The 18900-nt window shown below is 38.3% G+C and overlaps 1 protein-coding gene across 1 annotated transcript in view; it reads right to left on the bottom strand.

Moving 5' to 3' along the window:
• kon (chondroitin sulfate proteoglycan 4-like protein) overlaps positions 1-17855 on the bottom strand; it is a 104345-nt gene extending 86490 nt beyond the window's left edge. Inside the window, exon 1 of the mRNA XM_043423440.1 lies at positions 17581-17855. The gene's annotated coding sequence lies outside the window, so the exon portion shown is untranslated. The remainder of the gene's footprint in view (positions 1-17580) is intronic.
• Positions 17856-18900: the final 1045 nt, after the last annotated feature.

The raw sequence follows: 18900 nt of genomic DNA, 5'->3' as shown, positions 1-18900 counted from the left end.
AGCTTGTCATTGTCACTGTTTTTGAATCATCTACAGAGCTTCGGAACAAAAGAGTGGGATACGTCAACACAAACGTATGCACAGGTATTTTGAGAAAAAGAGAAAGAGAATAAGACGAGGATTACGAGATGGAGGAAAATAGAAAGGGAGAAGAGATGGAAATAAGGGTTGATGCGAAATATACAGAGGTACTAGCTGTTTTGAAACGACATTATTCTGGTTCACCATACATGATGGACAGCCTGGCTAGCGCAGTCAGAAACCACTGCAGCTGTGGTGCCGACGGAATTTCCGCTCGGCAGAATCGCGGGGTTCAGGCTCCCTCACATGCAACCTCGTCGTTCTGTATGTGTTGTCGACGTATATACGTTTCGCCCTCAGATATATAACCGGTACTGTGAGGGAGGGATGCTGCAAGCCGAAAACGTCTATATCTGTGTATGAAATCGGTGTACGATACTGCGGCCTTCTGCACAGCTCGTCATCGTACCATTCGGATCCGTATACGGAGAATTTCATGTCAGTTCACCTTCAGAAAAGAAGTCCAAAGATTCCCGGAATTTCATTACCCGTTATTCAAAAAATTTTCCCATCTCGTTTCGAATTCTGCGGAAGTTTAATATCTCACTTTACAAATTGTATTCACTTCCGTTATTCAATATTAATGGAGAAGGTCAATAATGAGATGAAAAAACAGTTCCTCGGTTCAGGAACTTCCGACATTCGCTCACCAATTTCAAAACGTTCATTTCATTGAACCGGTGCTGCCTTCAACGTTTTCACGAATTCTAGAATTCTATTTTTTCATAACGCCACAAAATTCTGAGATCTTCTGAACTGAATCATCGCGTGGGTAAATTTGAAAACTATCTTCCAGTGTCCGCTGTTGTTCCGCTGTTCCAGCTTTCGAAAATTTTTTTCACTTTTCAGTATGCTTTGTCAAAGTAATTTGTTTTATTGGAAAGTTGGTTCGCCCTGATCGACATCACGTTCGAGAGTCTTCCTCCGGGAATCCGAATGCTGCCATGCCGAGAAAGAATTTGAAACATTCTCATCCGCATAAAACCGGATGTAGCGCGGCGTCCTTGCCACAGTAAAAACAAGAAAGGATTCGGTTTGGATACGCTATCAGTTGAGTACTCGTAGGCATGATTTTTGCCTAAATAAACATGAAAATCCCCGTATGCAGTAGACGCTCGCATATTTATGTACACGTGTATTGCGATCTGTATATCAAAATACAGATATGACTGCGACAGCGATTTTCACGTATCATTACCCCTGGACCTTATCTTCGACATGAGTAAATCGAGTTTCAATTTTCGTCCAAGCCCTGCTCACATACATACTATCAATCTATACGGAGCTTTCAATATGCATGTGGAGGTTGTGACACACCGATATATGAACATGAAATCGAGACAAACTGAGTAACCATATATACCGGATAAACTCGTCACTAGATCTGGCCATGCAAGAAAAGCAGCGACTATAAGAGAAGTTTGGAATAAATTCACGTCTCGTACGTGTACCACTATGCCCAACGGTGCAACGTAAATTAAACTATATATGGCACATATAATGGATGAAATAAAGATGTGTGACGGCAGACGGTCCGTTATAGTTAAACTCGGTGCACCGACTCAAAACTTTCACTCTACTCCGCGAGTATGGAAAATTATCGTGAAATGTGTTTAACTAAGTGTGGCTTCTCTCTTTGGAAGCTGTGCTGCTTCCTAAAACCGCAAATACGACTGTACCTGACGGAAATATATAGGCACACGTATCATACGGGTCCTTGAAGGATTGTATGCGTTTGGAATAATACTATGAAAATATACGTAAGAAACGAAATGTTTCAGACGAGTTAATTTCGTTATGAAATAAATATCTTTGTACGGCGGTTTTAGATCGTCGATTTTACAATTGTCTCGCTTTCCAAAATATTTACGGGTTCGAATCCTTCTATCATGAGCTTTATTTTTGAGCAATGAATGCCTATTTTTTTGCCTCATTCCTCAATGGACCGAGGAGAATTTCGACGCGGGAAATGCCTCAATTTCGATACAGTTATTTGATGGGAGAGTATTCGAAGTATAATCGTCATTCGAGGAACAATGGCTGACATTCCCAAACTTTTCTACTTCCAACTTGACATGACTTGGATAATAATTTTAATAAGTTTATTATTATCGGACACATGTGACGCTAGTGAATTTTATGTGAGGTAGGGATAACGTCGGATCGTTAAACCGTTGAAGGTTCAACAAAAGATCGTAAAAATAAGGCTGAGCTGATCCGACGTTTTTTTTTCGCGAGGGAATCGATGCGAATCGTTCAACTAGTAAGATTATCTATAAATACGAGGATTTCACAGTGAGTACTGAGATGGAGGGGGGTGCGGAGGAGAACGCTAACCGTTCGGATTTCGCGATAGCAATAAAAATTCATGAACTTTCCGGCTGGATGAAGCAACGTATTAAACGAAGAAAGGCAGAAAAAAGGTAAGTATATGAGAAACAGAGAAACTGGAGACGTTACAGTGAGCAGGAAGTTGGCAACTGACCACGGGCAAACTTCCACGACTGGGGTCGCGCACGATTTTCACCCAGGAAGCGTACAACTGCTGCTGGGCAAGTAGAAAACAAAAAGGTGTATACGGAAAGGTGGAACGAAACGGATCTTCGAGGAACCCGTCGAAAATCGTATTTTCAGACTGAAATAGGGAGCTCTAAGAGCTCAACTTCCTAAATGTGTGCATCGGGAGGAAAGAAATGCATAACCTTATGCGAAATCGATTCTGATATATCCACTGACATTTTCTTTGTACTTTTTTCCGTGCTCGTACACGATAAAAAGTTTCAATTTTCGTAGCCCAACCAACACCATCAACCAGAAATAAGTGCCCGCGTGTATAGGGTTTTCAATTTTTCGTTACACGGTTTTCATCCATTTTTGGATTTGTATGCAAAATAACCGCGTACCTATTCCCTCACTTATTTCGTATCACAGATTTCCCCGACTTCAGAGTACAAAATGTGAAATTTGTTGCTACGATAAAAATATATAAAACAAGATTTTATTTTATTTTTTTACGATATTGAGGACGAATATAACGGGAATGGAAAAAAACAGAGAGCGATAAAAATCATCGCGATTTCAACGCCAATCCGGTAACCGTAATGAAACGTCCTCAAATCGTATGAATTCGTTGAATTCAATAGCCGAGTTCTCTCTGATACAGAAGTGCTTCCGGTGATCTTTATAAAAATGCTCCTTTAGCAGAGAAGTCATTTCACAGTTGCTTCTTTCTTGGCGCTTTTTTCAGCGCCAATACAACGCTTGTCATGAACACAGGGTCGAGTGAAAACGGGCAAAAAGAAAGGAGAATGAACTCTCCTTTTTTCACGCAGCTCTTTGTACGAGAGGAACATTGTACTTGGGGCGTCTGACGCGGTTAGGTCCATATCTACTGTGGCCACCGCATCTACTTCGTTCGTAGAAAAAGAACTTGTGCTCTTGGTCCCCTTAGAAGAATCGCAGAAGGTGCACCCACTGCACTGCCTTTTTCAGTAGTTGTACCGAAGATTAGCGCGAGCAAGCTTCACTGATGAGATTCTTATCCTTTTCGCGGAGAAACGAATTCTCCTCTTTTTTCATCTCTCTTCCTAACGCTCTTTATTATTCTCTGTTTTACGTTTCTTTCATTCTTCCACTTTCCCTCGACTGTTCTTCTCTCTTAATCTTCTTATTTTTCTCCCTCTTCCCGTCATTCCCTCTTTTTTTTTCAGTTCCTTCATCCTCTTAGCCCTTTTTCTCATTTCATCTTCCTCCGTCTGCTCTTCCCTTTCTCACTTCTACGTTGCTTCCTACTCAGCTAGCTCTCTTTTTTCTCTCTTTTTCAGTCTCTTTTCTCTCTTCGCGGGCACCCCCTTCTCCGTCTTCCCTCTTATCCCTTATCTTCGTTCTTCTCATCTCTCGTTGCGCTTGCGTGCAAGCTCAAAGCATTGTCTTAACGCACCAAGAGTTTGGGATTGCAAGAATTTTATAATAGAACGTATCTCGCAGACAAAGCTGAAATGTCGGTGGAGTTCGCATACTGAGAATTGCGAATGAGAACCAATTTTTCAATTACATTTATCTTGAAAAAAAAAAAAAAAAAATATACAACGAGAAAAATTTATTCCTCGTTTTACCTGTTTTCATCCGGGCTGTACGGTGGTTCGCCTTTGGCGTCGTGAGAATTTCATAAAAGTACATCTCGCGCGCCGAGATAAAAAGTCGGCAAACTTTTCTGACGAAAAAAGCGAAAGGCGAACGCAATTTTTCAATTACCCATCACCGTGTACGTGTATTTTTTCAATCACGGGAAAAACGGTGACGGTTTTCTCGAATATCGTTAAGGGTTCAAGATGTAATGGGAGATTTTAGTTTGCCGCCAGACAACGAGAGATCCTTTTTAAACGATTTTACAAACTCCATTTATAAATTGTAAATATTTTAGCGACAATATTCCGCACAGTAGAATGGTGAATGCCCGGACGGATAACTGGAATCCAATTATTTAGATAATTCACTTTGGATCACCGTATTTGCCTGTGGGTATCATATTTATTCTTTTTTTTTTTTAACGCCTAATTGCTAAGTTTGGAAGATCTAATTTGCGTGAGAATGAAGTTGAAAATTAACGTCCAACAAATTATTGGTTTTCCTCATGAATATGCCAGGCAATAGATTTCCATACGGAAATTGTGTTTACGATAATTATTCCGGAATATAACGACCGATGGATAATCGAATCGATATTTTATCTATTGCATCGCTCGCAATTTTGGGACCATTGATGAGTCGTCGATCGAACAATCCGGTTCCGTGAAAATTACAACTTTCTTTGTTTCACGCTATAATTATTCGCGGACCAATTAATAGAGAACATCTTCCACGACCTAGCCTCCGGAAGATCCAGAAATTGCAATGTTAAATTTTGAATGCTCGTCGGACAGGTTGCAAGCCTCACGGAGTAATTATTCTCGTTTCCTCGTTCCTATCTTTTTCGGAATTACCGAGAATACTCCAATTACAGATGGATAATATGATTTCAATATAATTAAAAGAAGGATGCAGGAGACAAAAATAATCTATTGGAAAAAAAAAAAAAAAAAAAAAAAAAAACACGTCCGACGGAATTAAGCATAAAAAAAATACCACTCCACAAGTTTAAGCTTTGATCAGCTATTTCGAGTAATCCGCTATCATCAGGGAAGATGGCAGTTCCGTTTTTTGCCCCTACGCGAGTAAATTGGAATAGACTGCTACGAAAGAAATGAAGCCGACTTTCTGAAACGAGGCGTGTTAAAAATCTTTTGTTTGTACAAAACTAAGCTGCGCTGGAACTCCGAACGAAATAAATATCATAAAGCTTCCACGATGTTGATTCAATCGTCAAATTTACAGCGATATAATTTTTCACAGATGATTGCTCGAGTTAATTTTCATGAAACAAATTGATGCGACATATTCGGAAAGGGGCGACTCAACATTTTCGGTGACTACTCAGAACAAAGCATTTCATTCATCGTCTTTTTTTCATTACGTATGCATCTAATGGCAGGGAGTATGGCTTTTAGTATCTGGATACACACCCGGACGAAACCCATGCGCTCAGTCGCCGTGCGAACGCGTGTGGGAAGGAAAAATTGCGAGAGGTACTCGCGTCAAGCACAATATACGCCACGAGTATGCAGTATGAAACGATAGCTCGTGTATTTGTGCACTATAACGAGAGAAGGATTAATGTTCTCGTGTAACTTCATTCGCCAGACTGTTGAGTACTATGTCATAGAACAGTTTTTTTCACAACCTCTTTGTGCTGTACCGAACATCCATCTACCCAATTCGCGAATAATAACAATATATGAAACGGAGATTCTAATACATTTTTTTTAAAAAAAAGCACGTAAACTAAAACCATGCCACGGTTTCGTAGTGTTGGATATTATTCGAGTCCCATGTCTTTCGAAATATGAATGGAAGAGGGAGCCTCAATCTTGCAATCCTATCAAAATCGTTATGTGAACGAAATAAAGAACGATTGTCGCAGATTCATAAATTCGCCGGGGCACATATTTTTCGCGTTTTAATCTTGGTAATGGTCCGACCTTAAATCGTCGTAATAGTAATTCGTGAAATCGCATGAATAATTTTAAATCGTCATCTTCGTATACCGCAGCTCCATGAAGATTCATCGTTATTCTTCCACTGCCTTGAGATGAGAGTCAAAAAGTTTGTGAGCATACAGGGAAGACCAGGGCTCATTGGCCAACGGGGCAAGTTGACTAATAAACGGTAACACCCAATCTACGGAATGTAAACATACGCCCGGTTGATATAATTATTCGTTGCAACCTCTCACTAATTGATGTGTTTCAACGCGTCGAATCGACACATCGTTTAGAAACAGTAAAGAATTTTCGTAAATCCAGATACCGAAGCAAATTTTTTGGTCAATGTCTCCTGCTGCCTCGAATATTTTTCCAATTATTGTAGTAGTCCTTTGCATGAGGGTTTATATATGTTGAACTATCGCATCGTGCATAATATTTTTTCTCATTTATCGCCGCAATTTACTGGTAGAAGGTTTTGTTGTTAAAAAAACAATGTGGGGTAAGTAGGTCAACATTGATATGAGGTTGGTTGACTGTTCTAAATGGGCCTATTCAAGATGTGCCAGTAAATTGTACGATTGTGATGACAGGGATGAGGATTAAATAATTGTTTCTCACACACTTGTGGACAAAAATTATTTTCACATTCGCGCTTATGTGAACATTTTGTATTTATTGTTCGAATCATCAAACGAATAATATTAATAACTATCCGTTTTTATATTAATTTCACTAATATCTAGTTGATTATTATCAGATAAAAATAGTACCATAGTCAACTTGCCTCGATCGTGGGGTCGGTTGACACAAAAACGATTCGTCAAAAAAAAAGTAATTCAATAACTCATTTCGCTTTACGTTTAAAAATTCAAATTTTCATCCGAGATAGAAGAAGGTCGCTTCTATTCGAAACAGTCATTTGGTTTTTGAAATCATGGTCTCCCCTATAATAGAAGACGACGACGTTTGATTGTTCATAATCCAGTGGAATTATTGTTACGTCATGACGTATACATCATTAAACGAGCCTTCTTTTTTTTTGTCAGCGAGAATCAATGTCCATTGTCAGAATATAATTGTTGCATTTCATAACCGACATATACGACCCTTCGATGAGCCGAGAGAACGATTGATCGAATCAATATATATACACGGTAATTAATTAATCGTGTATACTCGGAGATGGGTAACGAGAAATCACGAATTATTAACGACTAGAATTGCACCGGTAGTCGAATCTCTAATGAATTGAATACACATTGGCAGATCGTACAAGAGGTAAACATTAATGACTGCGAATGTGAGTGGACAAGTCAGTTGCGAAATTCTTATGGCTGTATACAGTCTCGTAGGGTAATATGGGGCAAAATGAACACTTAAGGATTTAAGTAAGTTTCATTGATGAGCATATGATTTTTTAACTATTTTTGAGTCCCAAAATTGATGCCCAGTCCTTGTTTCCCGAAATTCGTAAAAAAAAAAAAAAAATCGGGGCAAAACGGACACGGCCCTTTAGAGGCATAAAAATAAAAAAAATCGAGATTTTTTGAAATACAGCCGTTTCAAGCGACTGTTCCCGAATAGGATGTCAACTCGGTGATATGGGAAAAGAAATGGGACCACTCAGGCTCCATTCCTTGGATGTAAATGAAAAAAAATGAGACAAATCTTATATCCCATTTCTGTCATATTTTTGAGGAATGCAAAAAATCAACTTTGGGTCCATCGTACTGGGGTATATTTCGTGTACTCGGTATATTTCACCATTGATTCATGGTCCTAGTTTCCGGAATTTCTTCAAAAAAATTTTCCGGGGTACCAACGGACACAGCCTCCAAGAGGCATAAAATCGAAATATCGACATTTTTCGAAATGTAGCAGTTTAGCAGACAGAAAAAAAGCTCACCAAGACAGCCAAGTTCTCGTCTTTTGAAGACCTTTGTTGCATTTTTTGCGAAGGGTTATATTCGTTGTCCTTCGAAAATGATATTTACTATGTAACATGCAAAAAATGGACATACACCTTGTGTACAAGTGTTGAAGGCGAAGATGTCAGCTATGAGTGCGATTTTTGTAAAAAATGAATAAAAAACCTTTTTTCCTTATTCGTACTTTGATTACTATTGTGGTTTTTGAAAATAAGTCAAAAAAGCGAATAGATAGTGAGAAAGTAGTTTGGGATCTATTTTGCTCTGAAACTTGAATTTTTTGGGGATGTCACCGTGGAATTCAACAATTTACCATAATTTATTGTCAGGACATGATTTGGAACCGAAAAAAAATGTATGCATTTTATGAAATTTCAGTTTCGGGAAAGTCCATTTTGCCCCGGAATTCAACTTCATGGGGCAAAATGAACACTGTGTCCGTTTTGCCCCATGTTACCTTATATCAATCTGGTACTAACGCAGTTTGATTCGTTTGATGCGAAGCGTCACATTTTGGGGTATTGGAATGAAATGATTATGTAGAACCAATTACTCTGCTAAAGTATTGAAAATCGATGAGAGTACTTGGGCCAACGGAGAAAGGATAGTTCCTGAGAATTCGAAAAAGAAACTTCAACTTAAAGAAATTTGTGTATTACTGCACTGAAAAAAAATATTTTTGCAACAACTAAATGACTTTAGTTTATATTTTTGTTGCTTGATCTAACTAGCATAAGCTTGCGATAAATGATCACTTAATTTTTGTTTATGTGAATCAACTAAATGAGTGAAACCAAATCTTTTGTTTGAAGAACTCGAAACATTTGTTTATTTCTACATCATTCATGTACACTTTTATGATATATTTATATGAATATCAAGTACTGAAATATCTAAACGGTTTTATAATGATAAATATTTTCTAAATCGAATCATACTGGTTAGTTCAACATAACTCAAAATGCGTTGAAATGTATTATTACTTTAGCCAACATGATTTGTGGAAAACAACAAATAATTTCGATAGTCAGATTTTTTCTTCGTGTAGCTTAACTAAATCTTATCGATGACGAACCAAATCAGTCAATGATAATTTTCGTTACGAGTATATACGTGGTATTTGCTGTAGACAACTGAATTTTTATTCTTCACAGGAAGAAGTTTCTTATTTATACCATATTATGTTGTTAATTAAACTGAAGGTTTTCTTACCACAACACAGTCTACGGAGATTCAATATATAATTATTTTCGTAGCAACAAAATATGACGTTAGAGTAACCCAAATATCGTCATACATAATCCTCAATTTCTTTAATCCCAATTGTTATTTATTTGAATCATTATCTAAATATTTTGTGAAATTTGATAAACATTTTGTCGTGCGTATGAGACTAAAGATTTTTTAGTTAAATTGGACATTTTATAAGTGTTTCAATCAATTTATTTTCTCAGTGTGAGAATGTGAATTTTACAAATATTTTAATTCGGAGCAAGTAAATATATTGAAAGGAGGAAGTAAACTTGCTCCGTGCTTTTTACTTCCTCATCCGTCCCACTCTTCTTTTTTGTTCCTTCTTGCTCATACCCCCTGTTAAAGCTCTTGTGGCTCCTTAACGTTTTCCGATAATTCTCATTAAGTTGATGTGAAACACATTCATCTCTCCCAAGCCGCCAAACGAGCTCCACTTATTCCGGTCTCTCCCTCGTACCCATATGTTTTCCATCGTCTTCACGAACTATCACTAATTGCAATAGTCGTGACTCTCCACGATCAGCTACCAAGGCACTTGGAGTTTTAACTTGAGTTTCTCACTCTCGAAAAATGAATTTCAATAGTTTATTTTTATTTGTAAACTTTTCGGTAGACTCTTTCAGTTCTTCATATTACGAAATAAATGCGGTACGTGAATGAAAGAACAATCCTTTTTCAGCAAAAGAAAAATCGAACGAAATATTCACGAATATTTGTTGTGATTTTGTCACTCTATTGTTAGTTAATTATAGCCGAAATGAAGGATCACGAAGTCATTGGGTTACCGGTGCATGGTTCTCGTAAGTTAGAGAAAAAAATATGGCGACGGTTCGAAAAATAACTAGTGCTAATAGCAATGTTTTGTTTTCTTCGATAACAAAGACAAATATCGTTTTATGTTTTATTTCAATAGCTGAGAATTGGAAGTCTGCGCAGCCCCCAAAATATCTCACCATCGAGGCCGCAATTTATAACGAATGCTCCGGTATCTATGATCATAAATGATGATCTGGGAACCGGGATAGTGAAAATCCTGGGCGTATATACGGTCCAGGGGGATTCTTTGAAGTGGGATTGTAGACTTCGCACAGATATGTGTACAAATGTTAAAGCAGCGAAAGGAGAGAGGCCGGGCCCTGGCAAGCTATGGAAATGGAGTGTAATACGTAGATATATAGCGCACCGTGGAACAGATAGGAAGAACAACGCGTAGAAATCCATAAAAGCTAGAAACAGTGATACGAGAGAATAGTGAACTAAAAACGAGAGATAGAGAATCATATTTTGCACTCGGTTGTTTCGCACGAGCTCTCATAAAAATGTAATATATTCTGTGCTTGACCACTCTCTTTTTCACGAATTAGCATAACATTGTGTCCACATTTTGCACGAGTAAAGCTCGTAAAAAAGGATGCCATATTCGAAGAAAAAACCATTTTATCTACGCCGTAACAAGTATATACATACATGTACTTTCATAAAAATACATTCTCATATAAATATTAACACATACGTTTTTTATGATACCGAAAAATCAGAGACAAACATTCCTTTGCGATGATTACGAATTTGACGCCGTTATCTGAATTCTGAACTATTGTAAATGCGTTGATTGGTATTGTTCGAGTCGAAAGCTTGGACAATAGTGGAAAGAGCTCTCGTGTGTTCTCTGTGTTGTGTTCAAAATCACAAGCTTGATTATTAGAACTTGAATAGAATGCTGTAAGCAGAACCATACGAAGGAAAATTAAAGGTTAAAGGGCACTCTTGAATGTTGAGATTTTATCAAGAACAAAGAGTACTACAAAAGGTAATGAGAAATTTAACCTTTATAGTTTGTTGATTACAGCAAAGCGTACCTTTCCTTTTCGAGTACAATCTTTGTATGATTTTACATGCATGGTTTTCGGTGAGCCTTTTTACTTCGCATTTTACGTCATTTTCCATGGAGCGTCGGAACAGCAGTACTGCGTAGCTTGAAAGCCAGAAATAGAGATAAATGAAATAGTTTGAAATGATAATACTTTATTATATATCAATTCTAAGCTGATATTCTTTTTTATTAACATTCCGGGATCAATAAATCTTTTAAGATTGGAATGAATCGAACTGGATCATTTCTCTTTCCGCTGTTGAGTTTCACTCCACCTAATTCTTTTTGATTCCCTTCCAAATTTGTGTGTTTGATAAAAGTTTTCGAAAGAGTTGTCCATCGTTGAATTGTGATTCGATCTAATGGTCAGCTGTACTTTCGTATGATTGTCACGATGTTCAGTGATGACGAAGAGCATCGATTTTCGTATTTATTATTATTGTAAATAGCCTTGCGATAAAATTGAATTTGAATAAATGGAAATGTGCAACGGAGCGTAAATAAATACCGTTGGAAGCTTTTCTTCTAATCTTTGTCGTGACTCTACGATTTCGGGTACCTGTTAGTGGTAAAATCGACATTTTGCGATTACGCGCGTCTCCCGTTTTTTCGGTCGTCGAATAAAACTCTGGCGTCCCTTTTTAATCATTGGTTAAACTTGAAGGTTTGAAAGAGGCAGACGGCTGTCACAAGCTCTTGGCAGATTATTCCTTTTATTGAGGGGTCGCGAGTCGTTCGAGTGTATCTCTTGCATATACACCTCCGGAGATTTTATGGCAACTTCCATCCAGAAATGTCCTCGAACATTTTTGATTTTATGGGGTTCTTTTTTATGTGTTTGCACATGCAAAAAATGAGCCCGTGCGTATTCGTCGATTCGACAGATTTTTCCATATTTTCTGGCAACTGCGATAAAAAGTTTTTTCTTTTTTTTTAAACGGATAAATGGAACCTTGGTTCATAGAATCGATCTAGTTTTTGCGGAGAGACGCGTAGTAAAAAGTGCGTGGAAATGTTGCAAATTAAAGATTCAACGATTCCATTGGCCGCCACAATTGAAACGTGGCCGAAATCAATCAAAGTTACCGTACGGCGTGCAAAGCCGTTTGTTCGTTTATTGCACATTAAAACATGCGGATACCTGAACAGAATCAAAAGTGAGGATATTGAAATAAAATTTGACACGAAACTCCTCGTATGTCTTAACACTTATACGATGGTTCGTTGGAACAGTACAAATAAATGTATGGAGAGCAGAGCAATCCGTCCGTTTCGATTGCGGGCATAAATTTCGACCCGCGTATGATGGAGATTAACGGGTTTGATGGAGTTTCGATCTTTTTATAGCCGTAGGAATGTTGCATTAGATAAATTTGTTTCATTTTTACGAGCGCGATATATACGATCGTTGAAGGAATTTAATTCCGCAGGAGAAAGTATGATCTACGCGCCCGGCACAGGATTTAACGTCGGGCTCGTTGGGTGTCAATAAATAAAGGAGAATAATGATTCATAATGCTCATTACGCAGTATTTTATGGGGAGGAAAAAGTTCATCTCCAGGTCTCACGGAAATGAAGAAAAGACTCTTCCGACCGAGAATTTTGGTCGATGTTCCTGCTACTTTTTTAATATTACTTTCGTCAAAAGTCTTGACGATTACCAGAGGCGTTAAATACTCGCTCACTCCTATATTATAATATCATTATTCATTATTTTTATTCGAGGTACTTTTCACAATTTTTCGATATTACTGTTTACGAAAGTTTGTCAGAATCAGAAGGTGCTTTTCAGACGAAACGTAAACGTATGAAAAAGAAAAACGACTCAAAATGGCAGGCGACTCAGGGAAAAAGTCCGCTGGCATCGCGTGGTCCGTTTAGAGCTCTGAAAAGAAAAATAATAACAATGCTTGCGTCTACAGATAAATTGGATTGTCAGCATCGGATTGATGCAAACGTCTTATGGATGGGATAAAATACAAGAAAGCATGATGTGTAATATACTGTATGCTGGCTAATTCTCGCGTGAGCCAGCAAATGCTCGTGGGAATAAAGCAAATTGCGGGATTTCAAGCATTTCCTCAGACTTTATCTGGGCGAAAACTCAAGATACATCGTTCCATTACGACGTTATTGTGTCACGACGAAACGGTGAAATTATTATTTTTTTCTATCCATCCTTTCCGCATCGGAACTCTTGTGACGGGGAGTGAGGTCGTAAAAAAAAAAAAAAAAACAGAACAAAACTCATCGATGCGCCGGATTTATTGGTAGTTATTGATTTCTAATGAAATGGATTCGAGCTTGAATTTTAACCGAGAGTTCGCAACGATATTCATGAAATTCGGAATATATTAGCAAACTAATTCCAGAGAATGGCTCGAATGTAAATAATTTATTTGTTACATTTTCTAGCAAGATATGCTTTGATGAATTGACTGAAAATCTACAATACCAGAAATGACAGTTTTCCAATTCCCTTTGGCCCCTCCTCAAGGGTGCTTACACGCTAACTAGTTTTTTGCTTCAACTCCCGAAGCCCTTTACGATTGTTGATTGATCAATGAAAATGCTTTGGTCCACCTCTTGACCACGTAGTTTCGCACGGGCGTGCGGTGTTGAAAATTTGCGAGGCCACGGATCGATGCAGTGTATCCAACATTCCCGGAGTCCAAGGCTTATCGAATATTCGGTCTGCACCGGGAACCGCACACGTTACAGCAAGCTTGCCCCGTTTCATTCCTGACTCCACCGTATTTTAGCACAAAAAAGTAAAAACGAAATCTTCCTCTCTCTTTTTTTTGATATTCGTTTCCATTATCGGGATTTCTGAGCAATACTATATTTCGTTTCTTGTGATGAACGAAATTTTCCGGTTATTTTTTGCAGAGTTATATATTTAATATCGGTTTGTCAGACCTGTTGGGTATAAACAGAACGAAATAGTGTCTGATGTGCTAAAAAAATTTTCGAAATATCTGTCCATTCGTAAGAATATATTCGTTGGTCAATTGGAAATCTTTTTGAACGTACACCGAATTTAATTTCTCCACAATGACAGCCTTGCTGCTATAAATATGTATGAATTTCATTCGAATCACATCATTCGAGATAGCTCGCGATTGCAAAATAAATCAACTACCAAACCCACGATGAGCTATTGTTTTAAGGAAGTTGAGGCATTAGAATGAAAATGGTGGCATCGCTTTTAAACCGATTGCATCTTATAAAGTGAAGTGTAAAAAAAAAATCAGTTAAATTTTCAGACAGTTTAGGAGCGTCCTTGTTGAGAAAAATCAATAACAACTTGGGCCAAATAACATGTAATCTTATGGAAGTCAAGACACATTCAGTGATGTCTCCGTTAAAAATGATGCTAAAAATATGAAATTTTTTGGGCAACATGAGCAAGGCTCGCTGAATAATGTCAATTTTCAGATTTATTAGGAGATTTGCTGAGATTATATTAATAATAATCTGTTTCCCGTGCAGTTTTTTGAGGCTAGGATCGTCACCCTTCGTGTTTTCGACTGAGCTTTCACCAGTTTTTCGTCTTTTTTTCCCAGCTTTTCTTCAAAGTGTAGGCAACATTGTCAAACTGTAAACTGGCCTAACTTTTGAAAGGTACAGGTCATCACTTTTGGGTAAAAAAAATGACTGTACAGCCTCAACTTCCTTAAAAGAGTCCAGAAGTAATTTGTCCTGGATCTGTGTACATACTGAAAGTATCCGACCATTTGAAAGCTGAAATTGAACGCAGACCGATTCAGCCGGATGAATTTTATCACCCATTTCGTACTCGTTTATGACTCCGAAAGTTTGTGGTGAAAAGTAGTGATTTTTTTTCAACATTGATCGTCCTAGGTATGATACACAGTGAGGCGTTCCAAACCATCAAGCGGACGGTCTCACTTCAATTCAATTCTTAAAATGATTATCTATGGTCCGAAACGGATTTGGTTTCCGGTCACCAGGGATAGAGAAAGCTAGTATTTTTTTCTTCATTCTTTGTACTACAATTCCAATATCCTGGTGGATCGGAGCTCTCCCCCTCCAAGAATACACGTAAAAAATATCTCTTTTTATTTTCTTAAGGATCGTTTTCGTCTTCGGGCGATTACTTTTTCACCCCATTTTATATACGGACTGTAACACACTCGAGTTAGGTTGAATCCTGGACGGTCAGTCATCATAGGCTTATTATATCAACCAGTCAGTTTAGTCAAATTTCCCGCCACCTTTGGCCAAAATGAATGAGCATCAGTGAGTCGACATCGTTGACATTGATGATTTATGGACTAAAATTCAACTTCGAGCCTCATGCATTGAATCGAACGGATCAGCTACATTTTAACAATAGTTATGATACAACAATCGTAATCGAAACAACGTACTGAAACAGGAACAGAATGTTTTCATTTCTCTTTATATTGTTATCGAATAGAATAACACTTGAACAAGAGTGGATTCACTCGTGTGAAATATAGAAAATATTAATTAAATACACTTTATGAGCACTTGAATTTTCGCCAATGGGAACCTGTTGAGTTCTCAAAGTATAAAATGCCTTCATTTTTATTTCCATTTCGAAGCCCTCGACAGTTTTTCAAATTGTATTTTTGTCCACCGGTTAGAAAACTTGTTCGATCAATCAACGAAACTCAATGACAAGCGGAGTTGCTGAATTCTAATGAGCGTTTTCCAACTTTCCTCAATCAGCGAAAATATCGATATAGAGGCAAATTTATGCCATCGTTTACTCGTTTATTTTCATCAATAATTGTGTTGTAGTTTTTTTTTTTCAATAAGCATCGATGTTGAGAAGAATTTTCATGGCAAATTGTTGAACAACCCGAACATTCTGTTTGGGATACACTCTGTATTTTGTATTTTAAAAAATGGTCTCTGTTTTGATGAAGCTTTTTTGTGTTTAAAAAACGCTATCCACCTAGTAAACGGACCTATTTATCGGCAGCAGATAACAATGATTGTTCGTCTTCGTCAAGCCCCACGTGGAGCTTGTTTGACGAAGTGTATATGCGTGTATGCCGTTCTCGAGGAGCAGAATTCCATTCTGAAATCTATGAGCGTGAGTTAATTGGAAAATTGTTTCAGGAATTCGGTTCGAAATTTATGCTGAGACTTTGAGAAAGTTAAACTAAAACTGTGCACATCAACGATTTCGTTATTGCATTATTGCCTCCTTTATTTTATGGTTCATTTCGTAGGGAAGAATTTTTCCTTCCCTCAAGGGTTGTCTGCGAACGAGTAATTAATTTTAAAATGGAACAAGTCGAAAACAAATGCTCCAATGGAAAAATCTTTCAAGAATCCCTAAGCGTTATATCGACAAGTTGGAAATTGCCGTAACAAATTTTTCCGCTCTGCTGTGATGTAGCATAAAAAATAAATAATCAAAAATATTTCATCAAACAAATATTTCGATTCGTGTGCGATATCGTGTCATATTGAACGAGTGTAAATTGCAATGGAAAAATAGAAAAGCACCTCCTACCATGCCGAAAATTTCATCCGATCACGTGTTGTGGCGTTAAGAAAAAAATGGGAATTACCGGTATCGAGAAATGTAAGAGAATGAGAAAGAAAATAAAACGCAATAAGCGGGACCATCTTGGATGGAAAGTTTGAATTTTCTTCCTTCTTTCAACTTGCCTTCTCCTGAAAGCGTGATTATATATATAGACATATATATATATATATATATTTCTTCGGTCAACCGAGTTCAACGTTCTCTCCGTCGGCTATTTTCTCATCTGCATCTGCGCTTACAATTCTTTCCTCGGTTGCTCTCCTCGTTTTTGTCGTCTGTATATGAAAAGTCTCTTTCTTTCAATGTGTTTCTTTCGCGTTTCCTCGCATAATGCATATTTAACTTGCGTAAATAATATGTTTACTTAGCCCCATGAAGGGAGAATATAAACAGATATTAGTTTGTGTTTACATAAATGTATAGGACGTATATATGTAAATGCACCCGTATAGAAAGTCAGGTGAATGATAAGACTCTCGTGCTTAATCTTTCACTTGACATTCACCGTCGCGAAGCGTGAACGAGCTCAACTACCCTGTGACGGGTTTCCCCATTGCCCTCCTCGGAAGGATCCTCTTGCAACTTCTCACCTTTATTCAAAATCATGGAATTAATGTGACGATTTTATAAGCCACAATTATTCACGGGGGCATACTCAAAGGCGATTCACTCGTGATTTTCCCAGAGCTTTTTATCGCTAACGAAAGTTTGAGAAGACATCTACGTTGAAACTGAATCGAACGGTTCGTAGAGGAGTTGACGATCGCGACAGCCAATTAAAATCAAACGATTATTATTAAGCAACTAACCATTCATCGGGGTTTTTCGATGTCGGCAGCTTTGTCCCAGATAAAACCGTGCAAATGTAACACACGCACATGGACACACGAAAAAAAGCACAGACACGCACCCGCAAACACATACGCACGCACCCACCCACGGTATGTTGGCGAAAAACTAATGTGCAAGAAGAAATAGCGAAACGCGTTTGTCCGAAGGGGACATGAGAGAAGCACAGTTGATGAAAAGAACGAGGGAGAAAAGCTCTTCGAGAGGCTCGACTCTCCGGCGAAAGCTCCGTGCTCGCTCGTTGCGCCGCGAGAACTCTCGCGTTCGAAGGAGAACCATCTCCTCCTACGCGCTTCTCTCGCTCCGTCGCCCCCGCATTTGTACCCCTCCTCCGACTGGTCCACTCCCGCCGCCTCTCCGCGGCCTGACGATGCTCCGTCATTCCACCACAATCTCTCCCGCGACTGTACCCTCACACACCGTTCTGGGGCGGATCGAACAATATACCTGTATCGCTCGGTCTTAAACAAAAGGGCGTAAATCGTCGATTCTCCACTCGTTAAATCTCCTCCATTCCGACCCTGTGTCTCACCAATCTCGTCCACATCCAAATATACGTGCATGCACATACCTTTCCTATTTGTATATTATATACAAAGGTACGTTGAAGTTGGATATATTTATATAAATGCGTATATACGGGCACGAGCTCTCAATATACATATATATTTGTGGTGAAACGAGCGAGGGGAGGTTGCGCAAGGTAACGCGCTCTCTGATATTGGCGCCACCCGCCTCCCCTTCAACAGGAGAGTGTTATGAGAAAACACGAGGAGGGCGCGAGAGGAAAGACGAGAGTGTACTTAACCTCATGGGCTTGAAAGCACCTTGGTTTCATCAACGCATCTCCGACAAGACTTTTCAAGATGTGAATGTAGAATGACAAAAAAACGAACGAACGAGAGTCATAACTGTCATCGTTATTGTTGTTGTTGTTTCAGTTCCAGCATTGTTGGCTAGAATGACGCGATGATCATTCATTGGAGCAAAATGCTTTTCCCCTCCACCCTTTTAATCAATGCTGCATACTTTGGAGAAATGTCAACAAAAGATGCTTCGTTTATTGAAACAACTTTATTGTTAGTTAACATAACAAATTTTAAGGTTGAATTTTTCTCGAGGACGTGAAGTTTTATTCTCTGGGAAAGGAACGATTTAGCCAATCGAGTGGAAAATTTTAAAAGAACCATTTGCATGAGGAATTTCTACATTTTATTTCGACGGGTTCAATAGAATTGATCGAGATTCGATGTATAGCTGACTCAACTTGGATTCCACAA

Source organism: Venturia canescens, chromosome 7 (assembly GCF_019457755.1).
Source record: "Venturia canescens isolate UGA chromosome 7, ASM1945775v1, whole genome shotgun sequence".
In the NCBI taxonomy this organism is placed as follows: Eukaryota; Metazoa; Arthropoda; class Insecta; order Hymenoptera; family Ichneumonidae; genus Venturia; species Venturia canescens.
This window is presented reverse-complemented; position numbering and strand designations above follow the sequence as displayed.